This window comes from Scyliorhinus torazame, chromosome 4, assembly GCF_047496885.1.
Source record: "Scyliorhinus torazame isolate Kashiwa2021f chromosome 4, sScyTor2.1, whole genome shotgun sequence".
Lineage (NCBI taxonomy): Eukaryota > Metazoa > Chordata > Chondrichthyes > Carcharhiniformes > Scyliorhinidae > Scyliorhinus > Scyliorhinus torazame.
Window position 1 is genome coordinate 133592436 of NC_092710.1, and position 20147 is coordinate 133612582.

Consider the following 20147-nt stretch of genomic DNA (forward strand, 5'->3'; position numbering starts at 1 on the left):
CCACCTGCACTCTCCCTCACTCCCCTCCCACCTGCACTCTCCCTCACCCCCCCTCCATCTGCACTCTCCCTCACTCCCTCCCACCTGCACTCCGCTCCCTCACCCCACTCCCACCTGCACACACTCCCTCACTCCCCTCCCACCTGCACTCTCCCTCACCCCCCCCTCCCACCTGCACTCTCCTTCAACCCCCTCCCACCTGCACACTCCCTCAACCCCCTCCCACCTGCACACTCCCTCAGCCCCCTCCCACCTGCACACTCCCTCACCCCCCCTCCCACCTGCACACTCTCCCTCACTCCACTCCCTCCTGCACACTCTCCCTCACTCCCCTCCCTCCTGCACACTCTCCCTCACCCCCCTCCCACCTGCACTCTCCCTCACCCCCCTCCCACCTGCACTCTCCCTCACCCCCCTCCCACCTGCACTCTCCCTCACCCCCCTCCCACCTGCACTCTCCCTCACCCCCCTCCCACCTGCACTCTCCCTCACCCCCCTCCCACCTGCACTCTCCCTCACCCCCCTCCCACCTGCACTCTCCCTCACCCCCTCCCACTTGCACTCTCCCTCACCCCCCTCCCACCTGCACTCTCCCTCACCCCCCCTCCCACCTGCACTCTCCCTCACCCCCCTCCCACCTGCACTCTCCCTCACCCCCCTCCCGCCTGCACGCCGCTCCCTCGCCCCCCTTCCACCTGCACACTCTCCCTCACCCCCTCCCACCTGCACTCATCCCGCACCCCCCTCCCACCTGCACTCTCCCTCACCCCCCTCCCACCTGCACTCTCCCTCACCCCCCTCCCACCTGCACTCTCCCTCACCCCCCTCCCACCTGCACTCTCCCTCACCCCCCTCCCACCTGCACTCTCCCTCACCCCCCTCCCACCTGCACTCTCCCTCATCCCTCACCCCCCTCCCACCTCCACTCCGCTCCGCTCCCTCACCCCCCCTCCCACCTCCGCTCCGCTCCCTCACCCCCCCTCCCACCTGCACTCTCCCTCACCTCCCTCCCACCTGCACTCTGCCTCACCCCCCCTCCCACCTGCACTCTGCCTCACCCCCCCTCCCACCTGCACTCTGCCTCACCCCCCCTCCCACCTGCACTCTCCCTCACCCCCCCCTCCCACCTGCACACCGCTCCCTCACCCCACTCCCACCTGCACACCGCTCCCTCACCCCCCCACCTGCACACCGCTCCCTCACCCCCCTCCCACCTGCATACGCTCCCTCACTCCCCTCCCACCTGCACTCTCCCTCACTCCCCTCCCACCTGCACACTCTCCCTCACCCCCCCTCCACCTGCACTCTCCCTCACTCCCTCCCACCTGCACTCAGCTCCCTCACCCCACTCGCACATGCACACTCTCCCTCACTCCCCTCCCACCTGCACTCTCCCTCACCCCCCCCTCCCACCTGCACTCTCCTTCAACCCCCTCCCACCTACACTCCCTCAGCCCCCTCCCACCTGCACACTCCCTCAACCCCCTCCCACCTGCACACTCTCCCTCACCCCCCCTCCCACCTGCAGACTCTCCCTCATACCCCTCCCACCTGCACTCCGCTCCCTCACCCCCCCTCCCACCTGCACACTCTCCCTCCCCTCCCACCTGCACACTCTCCCTCACCCCCCTCCCACCTGCACTCCGCTCCCTCACCTCCCTTCCACATGCACTCCTCTCCCTCACCCCCCTCCCACCTGCACTCCGCTTCCTCACCCCCCTCCCACCTGCACACTCTCCCTCACCCCTCCCACCTGCACACTCTCCCTCACCCCCCTCCCACCTGCACTCCGCTCCCTCACCCCCCCCACCTGCACACCGCTTCCTCACCCCCTCCCACCGCTCCCTCACCCCCCTCCCACCTGCACTCCGCTTCCTCACCCCCCTCCCACCTCCACTCCGCTCCCTCACCCCCCTCCGACCTGCACTCCGCTTCCTCACCCCCCCCACCTGCACTCCGCTTCCTCACCCCCCCCACCTGCACTCTCCCTCACTCCCCTCCCACCTGCACACTCTCCCTCACCCCACTCCCACCTGCACTCCGCTCCCTCACCCCCCCACCTGCACACCGCTCCCTCACCCCCTCCACTCTCCCTCACTCCCCTCCCACCTGCACTCTCCCTCACTCCCCTCCCACCTGCACACTCTCCCTCATACCCCTCCCACCTGCACTCCGCTCCCTCACCCCCCCTCCCACCTGCACACTCTCCCTCACCCCCCTTCCACCTGCACTCCGCTCCCTCACCCCCCTCCCACCTGCACTCCGCTCCCTCACCCCCTTCCCACCTGCACACTCTCCCTCACCCCCTCCCACCTGCACAATCTCCCTCACCCCCTCCCACCTGCACACTCTCCCTCACCCCCCTCCCACCTGCACTCCGCTCCCTCACCCCCCCCTCCCACCTGCACTCCGCTCCCTCACCCCCCTCCGACCTGCACTCCGCTTCCTCACCCCCCCCACCTGCACTCCGCTTCCTCACCCCCCCCACCTGCACTCCGCTTCCTCACCCACCCCACCTGCACTCTCCCTCACTCCCCTCCCACCTGCACACTCTCCCTCACCCCACTCCCACCTGCACTCCGCTCCCTCACCCCCCCACCTGCACACTGCTCCCTCACCCCCCTCCCTACACTCTCCCTCACTCCCCTCTCACCTGCACTCTCCCTCACTCCCCTCCCACCTGCACACTCTCCCTCACCCCCCCTCCACCTGCACTCTCCCTCACTCCCTCCCACTTGCACTCCGCTCCCTCACCCCCCTCCCACGTGCACACACTCCCTCACTCCCCTCCCACCTGCACTCTCCCTCACCCCCCCTCCCATCTGCACCCTCCTTCAACCCCCTCCCACCTGCACACTCCCTCAACCCCCTCCTACCTGCACACTCCCTCAGCCCCCTCCCACCTGCACACTCCCTCAACCCCCTCCCACCTGCACACTCTCCCTCACCCCCCCTCCCACCTGCACACTCTCCCTCACTCCACTCCCTCCTGCACACTCTCCCTCACTCCACTCCCTCCTGCACACTCTCCCTCACTCCCCTCCCACCTGCACACTCTCCTACACCCCCCTCCCACCTGCACACTCTCCCTCACCCCCCACCCACCTGCACTCCGCTCCCTCACCCCCCTTCCACCTGCACTCCGCTCCCTCACCCCCCTCCTACCTGCACTCCGCTTCCTCACCCCCCTCCCACCTGCACTCCGCTCCCTCACCCCCTTCCCACCTGCACACTCTCCCTCACCCCCTCCCACCTGCACACTCTCCCTCACCCCCCTCCCACCTGCACACTCTCCCTCACCCCCCCTCCCACCTGCACTCCGCTCCCTCTCACCTCCCCCCCCCCCCCCCCCCCCCACCCCCCCACCCCGTTGGCCGCAGCCTGCTCGGGGAAGCCGACCCGGTCTCCAGGAGCTGCGCTACAGTCCGCTCACCTCCTCCCTGCTCAGCGTCAGCCAGCACGACTGGCTGACGACTTTAAATAGCAGGTGTGAACTGCGACGGCGTGAACTGGGGTCACGCCGCCGGGACGTCTGCCCATCCGGCCCCGAGAATAGGGGGGGTGGCGGAGAATCGCCATTTTGGGTGTCTTGGGCGATTCTCTGGACTGCGCCGCGCAGAACTCGATAGTACCGATCTCGCCGTTTGAGTGAATCGCGGGAGGGCGTCGGACCGGCGTCCCGTGAAAAAATGGCGCCCCAGGCTGTTCTCCCAAACGGCACGGCATTGGAGAATCGCGCCCATGATCTCTACCACCCTGAAGCAGATTCCTGGGAACACCACCACCTGCACGTTTTCCTCCAAGCACAAACCATTCTGACTTGGAAATATATAGCCGTTCCTTCACTGTCGCTGGGTCAAAATCGTACAAGTCCCTTCCCAACGACACTGTGGGTGTACCCATACCTCAGGGGATGCAGGGGTTCAAGAGGCAGCTCAACACCACCGTCTCACGTGCAGCAGTTAGGTGTGGACAATAAATGCTGGTCTAGCCAGTGACATCACATCCCATGAAATAATTTTAAAAAGATTATTAGTATTATTCCAGCTCCGAGAACAAATCAATATTATAATCACTTTTAATTGTCAGATTGGAGCGTGTGGACTGAAATACGACAGGAAGAATCACTAGGGCAGAAAACACAGACCAGAACTCTTCCTTATCAAATTTTCAGAATATTAGCACCCGCCATTTCTATCCATGGGTCACACATGTGTTTGTTTTCCCCTGCCTGACCATCACCAGCTCTAATCAAGGACCAACATCTCAATTAACTTTCTGTGCTGGCTGATCAATCACTAATTTGCTATTTTATTTCCGATTTCCAGCATTCACGCTTATTCTCTACTTCTTCAACCAATCATCACCCATTCATGGCTGCTTGTGAGATCTCGGTGTAACCAAATTGGCTGCCAGATTAGGATACGCGATCACGGGTGATTGCACTTGAAAAGCAATTATCTGCCCACAAAGCACTTTGGGACATTCTGAGGACATAACATACAATTATTGTAAAGCTTTCTTTACTTTAAACAAAGATGGGGCACAGCAAAGGAATCTGGCCAGAATTTTTCCCAAAGAACGCCACGTAATTTTGCAAATCAATTCCCAAACATAGGACTGTTACTACAAGCTTCTGCTTGTTTAGCTATTGTTCTGTGCTACTAGTTGACTATTTTGTTTTTATTAAACTCTAGCAAAATACTCGGCACAACAAGACAATCTTTCAAACCAATAAATGGGTAAATGAGGCAATTGAGGAAGTGGGGTAGCACTTAACAGGCAAACAGAAAGTGAAGGTTTTTCAGTAGTCTGGTTTGATGACTTCTGGCAGAGATGTGTTTGCTATCAGCTTTCAACGATACAAAAAAAAAAAATTTACATCACTGTACTGATCGCTATATGTGCATGTACACAAGGGGTTGATGTGTAATCAGTAGCACCACATGATCACTAAAGGGCCGGACCAACAGGGGTATAAAAAGCAACCACATTGGGTGTCTCTCTTCTCTTGGATGCACTGTGACCAGGGCAATAGCAGACTAGTTCAGCTGGCTAGTGGAGTTATGTATAGTTACCGTAATTAGATCTTGTTAACCTTATCACTAGTATCAAAGCTAAAGTAAAGAACTCATGCAATTATTGTTATAGTTACTCAAACTTTTTGTTACTACTGGACGAGTTTGAGTCTTCATCGAGATTCATAAGACCTCATCACTAACCAAGGTTTGAGTAGCACATGTTACCTACCACACAGATAACAAAACAATCACTTCAGGATAGCCACAAAACACTTTACCACTAATCAATTACTTTTAAAGTCCAGTTACCATTTGCCAAATAGGACTATCTACAGTTCAGAATCAATAGTTTATCCCCACACGAACCACCACCTCAGGTCTGCCCCCAGATTAAGCCCACCCCAACTTTACCCTCCATACCGACCATCGTGCCAACTCTCAACACTGATCATCTCCCCAATGCCCCCCCCCATATTAACCACCACCCCAGGTTTACCCTCCACATTAACCAGGTTAAAGACTGGAATTACCCCACGCTGACGATTTTCTGGAGTTTAAAGCACGGACACCATTCCCTTGCGTTGAAAGCCGTGGTTAGCCTCCCTCCCCAGGTTGACCATCACCCTCCGCCAGGCCCGGGTTCACCCGCCGCTATGCTCACCCCTCTCTCCGTCTGAGCATCCTCGCGGCCACTCTGATGGGATGAACCCCGCCGCTCACGTGACCCCCAGCCTGACGTGCCTCCGCAGAGCGAGCCCCGCCTCCGTTCTGATTGGCGGCGGCGCACGCGTAACAACAGATTCGGCTTTACCATTGGTCGAAAGCGACCACCCAATGGCTTCAGCCAATAGACAGAGGTGGGCGGGCTCCCTGAGGCGTCTCAGCTGATTAGAATGCTGGCCCCTCCCCTCAGTGTGCAGTGAGCCCAGCCCTGGGAGTGAGCCTTTGCTTAAGTTAACTCAGAATCAGTGCAGTTCAGAAGGAGACCATTTGGCCCATCGAGTCTGCACCGACTCTCCAAAAGGGCGCCCTAACCCTATCTAAACCGTACATCCCTGGACACAAAGGTGCAATTTAGCATGGCCAATCCACCTAACCTGCACGTCTTTGGACTGTAGGAGGAAAATGGAGCACCCGGAGGAAGCCAAGCAGACACGTGCACACAGTCTGAGGCTGAATTGAACCCAAATCTCTGGGACTGTGAGACAGTAGTGCTAACCACTGTGCCACCGTGTTTTCCTACTCAGCATCAATGTGTCCTGTATGGACTGATCCTGACAGTGCACTGAGGAAAGGTCTCCCACGTGCATCTCAGTTATTTCAAGTATCTGCCTTGTGCATGATTAGTTGTGCAGATAAGTTGGAGCTATGAAAATCGAGCAGCTTTATCCCTCCAAGCAAAGTTTAATCAATAAGATGTTAAAAAATGTCCAAACGTTCCTGCATTCAGTTAACCTTTTCATCTGCAGACCCTTAATCGTTTCTCTCTTCAAAAACCCATTTATGATCTTTCTGAATCAATTTTAAGATTGGACAGCTGTGGCAAATGTGCCTAATTTTTTTGTTGGTGAATTTCTATACCTTTAATTGTGTTGCTCTTGTTCTTGCTGCAGACACTTCACTAGTGTTGACTTTTGCGTCATTTTGGCTCTGAAAGGAGTTTCCAGAGCCGTTATAGGTGCAATTTGGGATTCATTCTACATAGAATTGAATTACACAGAATCTACAGTGATGAACAGCCCACTTTGTCCAACAGATCAATGCCAATATTCATGTTCCATGCAAGCTTCCCCTCCACCTTACTTCACCTTAACTTAGCAACTATTAGCACTGCTGCCTCACACTGCCAGGGACCCGGATTCAATTCTGACCTCGGGTGACTGTCGGTGTGGAATTTGCACGTTCTTCCCATGTCTGCTTGGGTTTCCTCCAGATGGCCCGGTTTCCTCCCACAGTCCAAAGATGTGCAGGTTATGTGGATTGGATATTCTAAATTGTACCTTAGTGTCAAAAAGTTTAATAGGGGAATGGGGGAGTGGGCCTAGGTAGGGTGCTTTTCAGAGGGTCGCTGCAGATTTGAGGGGCCAAATGGCCTCCTGCACTGCAGAGATTCTATGATTCTAACTATTCGTGTCATCACTAAGACCACCTACTTCCAACATCACCCCTGTCTCAGCTTATCTGCTACTGAATCCTCATCAATGCCTTTGTTACCATTAGACTTGACCCTTCCAATGCACTCCTGGCTGGTCTCCCACATTCTACACAAATTTGGGATAATCCATAGCATCCACCTGCTGAGATTTTCCAGCATTTTCTCTTTGGGCTCTGCTTCCCATGTCTTAACCCGTACCAATTCCCTGGCCTCACTGACCGACATTGGCCCCCAATCAAACAATGTTTTGTTTTTAAAATTCTCATCCTTTCAAAAGTCTCCATGACCCCACCACTCCCTGGGCGGGATTCTCCACTCCCACGCCGAAGTGGCCGCGCCGTCGTGAACGCTGTCGAGGTTCACGACGGCGCGGAACAGCCCCGGTCCCGACCGATTCAGGCCCTGACAATGGGCCAGTATAGGGGCCGCGTCATCAACACGCGCCAGGCCTTGTCGCCCGCGTAAAAACGGCGCCGCATAGATGACGGGCCGGCGCCGCATAACGGACGTGGTTGCCGTCCTCTCTAAGTCCGCCCCACAAGAAGATGAGGGACGGATCTTGCGGGGCCGCGGAAGGAAGGAGGTCCTCCTTCAGAGAGGACGGCCCGACGATCGGTGGGCACCGATCGCGGGCCACCCCACATTTCAGGTAAAGCCCGGTGCAGGATTCCCCCTCGCCCCCCCCACAGGCCGCCCCCCCAGCGTTCATGCACCGCCCACGACTGCAGCGACCAGGTGTGGACGGCGCCGGGGGGAACCCGCTGTTTTGGCCTGGCCGCTCGGCCCATCCGGGCCTCAGAATAGCGGGGATGCCGGAGAATCGCCGTTTTCGGTGTCTTCGGCGATTCTCCGGCCTGCGGCCCGCGAAACTCGACCGGGCCGTTCCCGCCGCTTGGGAGAATCGCGAGAGGGCGTCGGACCGGCGTCCCCGGATATTTTGGCGGCCCAGGCGATTCTCCCCACCGGCGTGGGAGTGGAGAATCGCGCCCAGCCTGTATCTTAAATCTCTTCCAGCCCCACAAACCTGTAAGATATCCGCACTCCTCTAATTCGGATCTCCTGTGCATTCCTAATTGTATTCACTACAATGTCAGTGGCCATACCTTGAGTTGCCTAGGCCCATGTTCTGTAATACCCTCCTTATATGTCTCCACCTTTATATCTCACTTTCCTCCTTTCAGACATCTCTTAAAATCGCTACCTTTGACCAAGTTTTTGGTCATCTAACCTAATATTACTACCATGTGATTTGGTATCATACCGTGTTTTATAATGCTTCTCTGATGTTCCTTAGAATGTTTCATTATGTTAAAGGTGCTACATAAATATAAATTGCTGTTGCATTCCAGTCACCCTCATGTAATTATCCAGCTTCCCTTTAAATGCATCGATTCTATGTTTTTTAAATTCTTCGTGGGATGCAGGTGTCACTAGCTGGATCAGCAAGTGTTGCCGTTGTGAAGGTGGTGGTGAACCATCTTTATTCAGACCATGTAGTGTAGGTACACCCACAGTGCTGTTAAGAGGAATTTCCATGAATTCAACCCAGTGACAGTGCAGGAATGGCAATAAAGTTCTAAGTCAGGATGGTGTGTGGTTTTTTATTTACATAATCTTTATTGTCACAAGTAGGCTTACATTAACACTGCAATGAAGTTACTATGAAAAGCCCCTAGTCGCCACATTCCGGCATCTGTTCGGGTACACAGAGAGAGAATTTAGAATGCCCAATTCACCTAACAGCACGTCTTTCGGGACTTCTGGGAGGAAACCGGAGCACCCGGAGGAAACCCACGCAGACACGTGGAGAACGTGCAGACTCCTCACAGGCAGTGACAATGGGTTAGATGAGAACTTACTAGTGGTGGTGTTTCCATACATATGTTGCCCATGTCGTTCAAGGTGGTAGAGTTCACAGGATTGGAAAGTGTTGTCGAAGGAACCTTGGTGAATTCTTGCAATGCTTCTTGCAGCTGGCCCACACTGCTGTCACTGTGCGTTGGTGGTGGAGGGAGTGAATGTTTGCAAATGGAGTGTTAATCATGCAGGCTGCCCATTGAATTGGTATCAAGCTTCTTGAGCGTTGTTGGAGTTGTAATCATCCAGTATTCCATCATACTGTTGACTTGTGCCTTGTATATGGAAAACAGGCTTTGGGAAGTCAGCAGGTACAGTAATCACCACAGAATTCTCAGTCTCAAATTTGCCACAGATACTCCACTTGGCAATGTGAGCCACATTTACATTACTCTCTGAGCAAAGATGTCACTGGAATTCTTTATCGAACATTCAAAAAAATACTTTTTTATTGAACTTTTGACATTCTGTACCCAAAAAATACAGAAAGTACAAAAATTAGAAACAACAACAGTAAACCAAATAATAAGAACAATAGCCCCACCCCGCTTACTCCCTCTCCACCCCGCCCCTAAAAGCTACCAGTGACTAATTCCTTAAAGTATAATATGAACAATGCCATCTACGGTAGAACTCTTCAATTGGTCCCCTCATGGTATATTTGACCTTCTCGAGCTGCCAAAACTCCATAAAGTCACCTAGCCACACTGAGGCGATACGTAGTATCATCACTCTCGAATTCAGGAGGATTCCCTGAATATAGCCACTAAAGGATTGGGCTCCAACTTAATATTCAGGATTACCGATTTGGTGCTGAAAAAAGAGACACACAATCTTGGAACAGGACCAGAACATGTGCATGTGATTTGTAGGCCCTCTCACACCTATCCTCAAAGAAACAACTAAAGAAACAACTCATTTTGGCCTTGATGAAATATATCCTAAACATCACCTTGAGCTGGATTAGGCTCAGCCTCACACAGGATGACATGGCATTCACCCTGCGGAGGAACTCACTCCACACCTCCTCCTCCAGTATGGGTCCCAGCTCGTCCTCCCATTTGGCCTTCACCCCCTCCACCGAGACTAACTCTTCCCCAAAAATCCATCCATATATGCCGGACGTACTACCCTCTTCCGAGCCCGAGCAGGAAACAATCCTATCCAATAAGATTGAAGTGATGTGGGGCTGCTGGCGTTGGACTGGGGTGGGCACAGTAAGAAGTCTTACAACACCAGGTTAAAGTCCAACAGGTTTATTTGGAATCACTAGCTTTCGGAGCGCAGCTCCTTCATCAGGTGAATAAGGTTGGAGGCCGCACCACAAGAAATGTTGGGAACTCCCATTGAACAAAATTTCGAACCTGGAGGTACCTAAACGCGTCTGCGCTCAAGAGCCCAACTTTCTCTTTCAGCTCCTTCAGGCTGGCAAACCTCCCCTCCAGAAATAAATCATTCACTCTCTCCAGCCCTTTCCCTTTCCACCCTCCAAATGTGGTTCAAACAAATGTCCATACAAATAGGGGCCCATCTTGATGCTGATTCCAGCTTGAAACGCTGACAGAGTGTCTCCATATTTTTGAAGTGGAGACAACCACCAGGTTTGAAGTGTAATTTGCTGGAGCAAAAAGCAGAGATGCCGTCACCAACGCCCCAAACTGGGCTCTCCCCACAACCCAGATTCCATCCGCAGGCAGGTAGACCCACTCCAGTCTCCACCCCACCCCAACACCTTCTCCACATTGGCAGCCCAGTAGTAAGACATCAAGTTTCGCAGCACAAGCTCCCCAACTGTCCATCCCTCTGTAGGACCCCTCTCCAAATCCTTTGGTTTTCCCCTCCATATGAAGCTGCTAAATCCCCTGGAACAAATACTCGGCTAGGAATACCAGAAGACACTGAAATAAGAACAAGAATCACGGCAAGATGTTAATCTTGATGGATTGAACCCGGCCCACAAAGGACAGTAGAAGGCTGTCCTACCTTTGCAGCTCTGCCGTGACCCTACCCACTAGATTGGTACAGTTCAATTACAGAACTGCGCCCAATTACGAGCCACCTGGATCCCAAATACTGAAAGCTCGTCCTGGCCAGGCGGAAAGGCAGATCAACCAAAACAGATCCCCGTGTTGACCACAAAATAATCACTCTTTCCTAAATTTAACCTGTATCCCGAGAAGAGCCAATGCTCTTCAATATACCCATTATATCCCCCATAATTGGCCCTGGGTCTCTCACGTACAGCAGAAGGTCATTCGCATACAAGGAAATCCTGTCTTCCACCCCACTTCTAACAATTCCTCTCCACTTATTTGAGGCCCTCAGGGCAATCGCCAATGGATCAATCGCAGCGCGAACAAGAGGGGAGACATAAGACACCCCTACCTCTTCTCCCTATATAGCCAAAATGACCCTGAACTCATGGTGTTGGGGTGCACGCTGGCAGAAGGTACAACAACCGCACCCATGACACAAACGCAGGGCCCAGCCCCAAATTCTCCAAGACTCAGAGAGGTACCTCCACTCAACCCTATCGAACGCTTTTCCTCCGTCCAACAACATGATTATCTCCGGTTCCATCCCAGATGCTGGTGTGAGAACCACATTGAGCAGTTGCCTTACATTGGATGACAACGTTCGACCCTTCACAAATCCTGTCTGGTGTGGTAAACCACGTTATTGTATTATATGCATTGCACTGTATCATACATGCCTGGGCTTGTCCAGGCTGGCTCTGCCTGTGGCTCCTCCCTCGGGCTTCTGTATAAAAGTGGCAAGTCTCCGCCTCTGGACCCAGTTTGGGTCCAGAGGCAGGAGGCTTGCTGTTTAGTGTATTAAAGCCTCAGTTACATTTATCAACTTGTCGTGTATTATTGATGGTGTATCATCTGGTTATCCCCAACTACCTCCAGGAGACAGGGTTTCAATTTCAGCACCCGGGACTTGGTCAAAAGCTTTGCGTCTACATTGAGCAGCAAAATCAGGCCGATGCACACTCTGTGGGATCCTTATCCTTTTTCAGGAGAAGAGAGATGGATGCCTGCCCCAACCTCTCAGGGAGAGAACCCTGCTCCAGGCAATCATTAAACATCCCAATCAATAATGGAACCAACTAACCTGCAAACTTCCTATAAACAAACCGGGAACCCATCCAGCCATGGTGCCTTCTCCCTCTGCATTTTGCATGGCTGTTCGAATCTCCTCCAGTCCCAGCGGCGCCTCCAGCTCTTCCCGCAATTCCCCACCATGGGAAACTTCAGACCTTCTCAAAACGCTGCCATTCCCCGCTCATCGCCTGGTGGCTCCAACTTATAAAGTCTCTCATAAAAGGCTCAAAATGCCTTCAAATATGGCACCTGGATTATGGAAGCACTGAGGTGAAAGCAGGGTGAGCAAATCAGAGGCCACCCACCTCCAATATGGTGTGCTTGCCTTTCTTTTTAACAAAGTCCGGGACTATATGGTGTAAAGAGCCATTTTCCCCACCCACCATCGGACTTTGCCGATATAATAGAAATTCCCGGTCAGGGGTTCATTTCTGGTGGAAAGTATTCAAAAGCAGAAAATCAGTGTTAAACGTGTATGCAATCTTGGTTGGACCAGTATTGTGCACAATTCTGATCTCCACATTACAATAATGATATAAAAACACTGGGAAAAGTGTAAACAATATTAACAAGGATGATACAAGAACGGAGAGAGTACGACCAGCAGGAAACCCTGAACAGGCTGGTGATGAATGGAAAAAAGGCTGAGAAATGGTCTGATGTAGGTCTTTAAAATGGTGAGGTTTCAGAAGGCAGAAATCAAAACTAGAAATCATAAATATTAATAAGTCCGATGAAGGACTTCCGGTGACATCATGCGAGAGTAAGTTGCACGAAAGGTAGCTCCCCACAGGGTCTTTGTTTTTTGATCCCTTTTGCCTGTTTTCTGGGGGATTTTTGTGTCCAAACGCAGTTGGCTGATCGAGGGGACATTCTCTCGATGGAGTTATGTCAAAAGTTTTGACGACAAAGCCCACTGGGAAGAAAACCCAGGCTGGTAATATGACGAAGGGATCTGAAGAAGAGACGATGATGGAGGCGGCCCGCCCATTACAGTAGACACACTAGCTGCGGTGATGGCGCAGTAATCGGGAAAAGTTGGGAAGCAGATGAACAGGCAGTTTGAGTGGCAAGGTAAAGAGATGAAGGGATCCTTTAAAGCCACAATCAAGTTTCCCATCCTTAAGTTCCTTTGAGCTGAGTGGCTTGCTTGACCATTTCAGGTAACTAAGAGTCAACAACATTGCTGTGCGTCTAGAGTCATGTGTAGGCCAGACCAGGTAAGTACAGCAGATTTTCCTCCCTAAAGGACATTAGTGAATCAGATGGGTTTTTGCAACAATTGATGATAGTTTCATGGCCATCATTACTCAGACCAGCTTTATATTCCAGATATATTAATTGAGTTCAAATTCCACCAACTGCCATGGTGTGATTTGAACTGTGACCTGAGAGAAATAACCTGGGCCTTTGGATTACTAGCCCAGTGACTTTACTTCTAAAACACCATCTCCCCCTGTTCTACCTTGTCCTATCCTGACTGGCTCTTGGATACTCGCTGCTTTTTGCTGGTGAAAATAAATTGTTTACTGAGCAAATATATTATCAGTGCCAAACGTTTGCAGGGCAAAAATATCATCACTGCCCGATGTTCACTCAACAAATATAGATGACATTTTAACAGCTAAAAAGCTAATATCTGATTTTCTACTCACAAAGATTAGCTATCAACTTTTCTGGGGGAGGGGGAAGGGAGGATTGGAGTTGGGGGTTGGGGTGGTGGGGGGAGGGGCGGGGGAAGAACTGGAAGCTTACCACAAGCAAAAGGGAAAATATAAATAAAGTTTGAAGAGAAAGATAAAGGGAATAGGAAGTAAATAATAAATAATTAATCTTTATTAGTATCACAAATAGGCTTACATTAACACTGCAATGAAGTTACTATAAAAATCACCTGGTCACCACCACACCACAGCACCTGTTCAGGTACACTCTCGGAGAATTCAGAATGTCAAATTCACCTAACCGGCACGTCTTTCTGGACTTGTAGGAGGAAACCGGAGCACCCGGAGGAAACCCACGCAGATACGGGGAAAACGTGCAGACTCCGCACAGACAGTGACCCAAGCCGGGATCCAACCCAGGTCCCTGATGCTGTGAAGCAACAGTGCTAACCACTGTGCTACCGATTTCACCTGAGGATCACCACACCTCAGACGAGGGGCAAGGTTGAGAAGGTGGGGCCTTCATGAATAACCTCTGGAGGGGGGATGGGAAGAAAGATATACCGGGGTAATAAAAGGAAACTTTATATCAGAAAATCTTGACCCTCTTCTACCGCCTGAGAAACATGTGAATAATATATAGTGTGGGGAAACATAATAGGGTAAGATATAATAATAATAATAACTTATTGTCACAAGTAGGCTTCAATGAAGTTACTGTGAAAAGCCCCTAGTCGCCACATTCCAGTGCATGTTCAGGGAGGCCGGTACGGGAATTGAACCCGCGCTGCTGGCATTGTTCTGCATTGCAAGCCAGGTATTTATCCCACTGTGCTAAACCAGCCTGGGATAGCATCTGGCTTGAATGACAAAACAGAGGCTGAACAGGTAAATACACTATTATATTAAATTGGTCCAATAATAAAAGAATCTTTTGACAAGTTTGAAGAGATCATGAAATCATTTGACAAATATTTTAATATCTTATTGAAACGTTTGTACAACATTTTGAAGAGAGAAAAATTTGCCACAAGAGCCCCAAATCAGCCAAACCTGTAGACATCTTCATAAATGTGGGCAGCACGGTAGCATTGTGGATAGCACAATTGCTTCACAGCTCCAGGGTCCCAGGTTCGATTCCGGCTTGGGTCACTGTCTGTGCGGAGTCTGCACATCCTCCCCGTGTGTGCGTGGGTTTCCTCCCGGTGCTCCGGTTTCCTCCCACAGTCCAAAGATGTGCAGGTTAGGTGGATTGGCCATGCTAAATTGCCCTTAGTGTTGGGTAGGGTTACTGGGTTACGGGGATAGGGTGGAGGTGTTGACCTTGGGTGGGGTGCTCTTTCCAAGGGCCGGTGCAGACTCGATGGGCCAAATGGCCTCCTTTGCACTGTAAATTCTATGAAATGATTTATACCGATTGGCTGAAGACTGTCTATGGTCACCTTCAGTCAGAGCTTACAAAAGACCATAATGGAATGGGAGTAACTGATGATACTATTTTGGATATGCTTCAATCTGAAGACCATTTGACATTGGTAAAGGTAATCCAAAATGTCGGACAATCTGAGGTCCGTCAGTAAAACAGATCCATTTTGCAAGGCGAAGATAAACCAGGGTACAGAACAAAACCCCAATGACAGAACAACTCTTAAAGCAGTGACAGGGCAAGGAGACTCCAGGACAATAATGACAATATCCAAACAAAACTAAGGGTGGTGGTGAGCCATATCAGAACTGTGGCACCAAACATCTCCACAGGTGCAAGCAGTGTCCAACAAACACTGTGCAGTGCTTCCACGGTAACCAGCTGGGCACTTTGGTAAGGTAAGTGGAATCTCAAAACATGCAGAAGATCCCAAGAGAATCAATGAGGTAGAAGAACCAAGAAGAACTCCAACAATGCTTCTTAGGGAAAAGTAAGGATCTCAGATACACGGGAATAGGTAAAATATTCAAGAACTCTGCCTCCACTGCTGTCTAGCAAGAGAGTGCCATGGACCTGTTGTGTATTCATGGTATTTCTAATGTTTTCTCACTAGCAGCCTTGCAGTGGAACAGGAGCACTTTAAGAGACCGAGCATGGGCATCGGTCAGTGTAACCTAGCAGTGTTAACATCTTCTCATGAAGCTCTTTCTGTGTTTGAACCTCTGAGGCCTGCAGATTTAATTTTCAAACCACCACAATATCCTGAGAGAAAAACATTCTCTACGTCTCTGTCTTAAGTGTGAGGTTGCTTAACCGTGCTGCCTAGTTGTAGTCTCTCCCACAAGGGAAAACATCCTTTCAGCATCCACCCTGTCGAGTGTCCTCAGGATCTCAAACGTTTCAATAAGATCACCTCACATTCTTCTAAAGTCCAATGGATACAGGCCCAAACTGTCCAACTTTCCTCATAAGATAATCCCCACCATCGAGGAATCAGTCAAGTAACTTTTTCTGAACTGCTTCTAATGTCCTACCTTAAATGAGGAGAAATAAACTGTACACAGTATTCCATCTCAATGCGCTTTACAACTGTGGCAAAATGTCCCTACTTTTATATTCCATTCTCCTTGCAATAAAAGCCAACATTCGATTTGCCTTCTGAGTCACTTGCTGAACCTTCAGACTAACCTTTTGTGATTCATATACTAGGACATCGAGATCCCTCTGTGCACCAGAGTTCTGCAATTTCCCTCCATTTAAATAATATGCTGCTTTTCTATTTCTCCTACCCTAGTGGACAAGTTCACATTTTCACACATTATGCTCCACCTGGTTAGCACTTTGCTTCACAGTTGCCAGGGACCCGGGTTCAATTCCAACCTCGAGTGACTGTAGAGTTTGCTCTTTCTCCATGTGCCTGCGTGGGTTTCCTCCGGGTGCTCCGGTTTCCTCCCGCAGTCCAAAGATGTGCAGGTCAGCTGGATGGGCCATGCTAAATTTCTGCTGAGTGTACAAAGGTTGGGTAAGGATACAGAGCGAGTGCGGGGATTGGGCCCAGGTAGGGTGCTCTTTCGAAGGGACGGCGCAGAGCCGATGTGCCGAATGGCCTCCTTCTGCACTGTAGGGATTCTATGATCTTTGAACTGTGGGAGGAAACCGGAGCACCCAGAGGAAACCCACACAGACACGAGGAGAAAGTGCAAACTCCACACAGACAGTTACCCAAGGCTGGAACCTGGGTCCCTGGAGCTGGTTAGGTGGAGTTACGAGGATAGGGTGACGGAGTGGGCCTGGGTAGGGGTGCTCTTATGGGGGGGTTGGTGCAGACTCGATGAGCTGAATGGCCTCCTTCTGCACTGTAGGGATTCTATCTCAAAATGGCTGTGGAGTTTCCTGTCCTTTCGCCTATTTTGGTGGACTTTTATGTGTGTGTGTGTGTGTGTGGGACTGTTGCCTGTGGGTGTATCCGGTTAACTGCAACATCTAAATCCTCGGAGACTGAATGGATTATAGCTCGTGTATTTCTCTGAGTTTGGCCTTTCTCGCATAGTGGACCATCTGATCTAAAGTAAGGTCATCTTTGATCTGCAGAAAGCTAGAGAACTTTTCATCCCCGGTGCCCACGCCTATGCAATCACAGATTAGCTCATCTGTATCTGCGGGAGCTAATTTGGTGAGAAATTCAACTGATTCTCCAGGTTTCAGTGACCTTTAAACTATGTTCACTCGCTGACTAAGTTGCACTTTGGAGTAACATACATGTTGAAGGCCTTGAGAACAGCATCAAAGTCACTGTTCCTCCACCCCAGGCCTCAGGAGGCCATATTCTACGACTGGACCCACAGCATAAAGAGACAAACTGACTTGATGTTTTTACACTTTACTCGTAGAATCATAGAACTTATAGTGCAGAAGGGGCCATTCGGCCCATCGAGTCTGCACCGACCCCTGGAAAGAGCACCCCACTTAAGCCCACGCCTTCACCCTATCCCCGTAACCCAGTAACCACACTTAACCTTTTGGACACTAAGGGGCAATTTAGCATGGCCAATCCATCTAACCTGCACATCTTTAGACTATGGAAAGAAACCGGAGCACCCGGAGGAAACACATACAGACGCAGGAAGAAAGTGCAAACTCCACACACAGTCACCCGAGGCCGGAATTGAACCTGGGTCCCTGGAGCTGTGAGGCAGCAGTGCTAACCACTGTGCCACCTTGCCGCCCAATATTTAGAGTACCTAATTCTTTTTTTCTAATTGGGCACTTTAGCGTGGCCAATCCACCTACCCTGCATATCTTTCTGCGTTGTTGGGATGAGACCCACGCAGGCACAGGAGAATGTGTAAACTCCACACGGGCAGTGACCTGGGGCCAGGATCGACCCTGGGTACTCGGCGCCGTGGGGCAGCACTGCTAACCACTGTGCCATCCTGCTGCCCAAGTTAATGTGAAGGCCCAAGGCTGCTCAATATTGGAGAAAGTACCTTTTCCAAAACTTCCACTTATGGCCTCTCTGCGTGCCCTTGAGACTTTCAAATAGGTGAAGTAGGGGCAGGTCTGCTCACAGGATATGGACATTGTTATCACGCATCAGTTTGTTTCCTCTTTCCATAGAGTTGCAGTTCCATTGATGGCATCAATCACTAGCTAAATTGGCATCACCCCACTGTCATGATATTTAGATCAGCATATCATGGTGCAATCAAACACACACTGATGGACATGCAGTCGGACCAACCAACACACACACAACATCGCAGCCAATCACCAGTGAGAGCACACGCACTATAAAAACAGGGGACACCACAGTTCCCGCGGATTCCAGCAGCAGCCAGCTCAGAGCACCGAGCTCAGAGCCTGCCACTCAGACATTCACCATGTGCTGAGTGCCTCACCCAGATAGTGATAGGACAGGGTCCACAGATTAGCTGGTAATGCACGCACCCAAGTTAGCAGTGTGCTGTTATAGTTAAGTAGTAAATAAAATTGAGTTACACCATCTCCAGCCGTGTTGGATCGTTTGTACACCAGAACACCCAACACGACACCCACTACTACCATTCTTTGTCCTGCCATCGTGATCTGTGGACTCATGGCGTGGCTCTTGGTTTTGGGTACTGTGGTGGTTCGAGAGATACATTGGCGGTTTCCAGTAGTTAACAAATGGGTTTATTGATGAAAGGCAAAAGGTAATTAGATAACAGGCTCAGAACATTATACAACAGGTCTTTATTCTTCAGCTCCCTGGTCCACACTGCCCGAGGTTATGCTCCCAGGGCTAGCACAATCTCCTCATTCGCCCAAGTTCGTCCTCTCCCGCGCGAATGGCCTCGAGCTGGTCATGTGGTCCATGGAGCACACCCGCTTAAAGGGGCCGAGTTACCACAGGAATGCATTACCTATCTTCCCTAGACAGACATTTGTCTTAGTCTCATACTTGCTTTAAACTAGTTTATTAACAGTGGATATAAACAGATTATACAGTAGATATGTTGCTCCTGAGGACAGTATGTTCCATCCTCTCTCTCTCTCATCGCTGGTACATCATCACCTACATCACTTATTAGCATATCTATTCTATTAACCCATTGCACTACAATCTTCCAGGCAACCTTTCCGAATATGATTTGTCCAATCTATATGTCTATATTAAAATAACCCATGATTATCGCCATAACCTTTGTCACAAGCCCCATTATTTCTTCCTGTATACCCCCCTACAGTGTGGTTGCTGTTTGGAGGCCAATAAACTACTCCCACAAATGACTTCTTAATGTGACTGTTTCTTTTCTCTACCCAAACTGATTCTACGTCTTGATCTCCAGAACTAAGGTCATCTCTCGCTATTGTACCAATGTCATCCTTAATTAACAGAGCTACCCCACCTCCTTTTCCTAGATTCCTGACCTTCCTAAATGTCATGCCCCCTTGCATATTCAGGTCCTAGCCTTTGACGTCCTTCAGTCAAGTCTCTCTCTTGGCTGTCAGATCAGATTTGTTTTATTTGAATTGTCAATTCACCCGTGCATTCAGATACAGAACCATTAATGTTGTCTGTTTACCATTTTTGCAACCCGTAGCTTTATCTGCTGGTGCACTCTAAGTCTGTCTGTTCTGTCCCTTCCTGTCACACTTACTTCCCTTATCCCTATCCTGTTCTTTTGCCTTGTCCTCTCTCTTTAATTTGTCACAATTTCCCTGACTTCATCCCCACTATTTAGTTTAAAGCCCCCTCTATTGCCCTAATTATACCACTCACCAGAATACAGGGGCAGGATCCTCCGACCCCGCGCCAGGTCGGAGGATCGGCAGGGGGTGGGGCATGAATCACGCGATGCCGCCCCGACGCCGGTCCGCCGATTCTCTGGTCACCGGAGAATCACCGCCATTGACGCCCGTGCGATCGGTGTGGCG

The 20147-nt window shown here is 51.0% G+C and overlaps 1 protein-coding gene across 4 annotated transcripts in view; it reads right to left on the bottom strand.

Moving 5' to 3' along the window:
• Positions 1 to 5769, bottom strand: part of cln8 (CLN8 transmembrane ER and ERGIC protein) — a 61599-nt gene extending 55830 nt beyond the window's left edge. For 2 of the 4 annotated variants that reach the window (XM_072498631.1, XM_072498629.1), the window contains exon 1: positions 5552 to 5676. The gene's annotated coding sequence lies outside the window, so the exon portion shown is untranslated. The other 2 variants (XM_072498628.1, XM_072498630.1) reach the window with 2 other exon arrangements.
• Positions 5770 to 20147: the final 14378 nt, after the last annotated feature.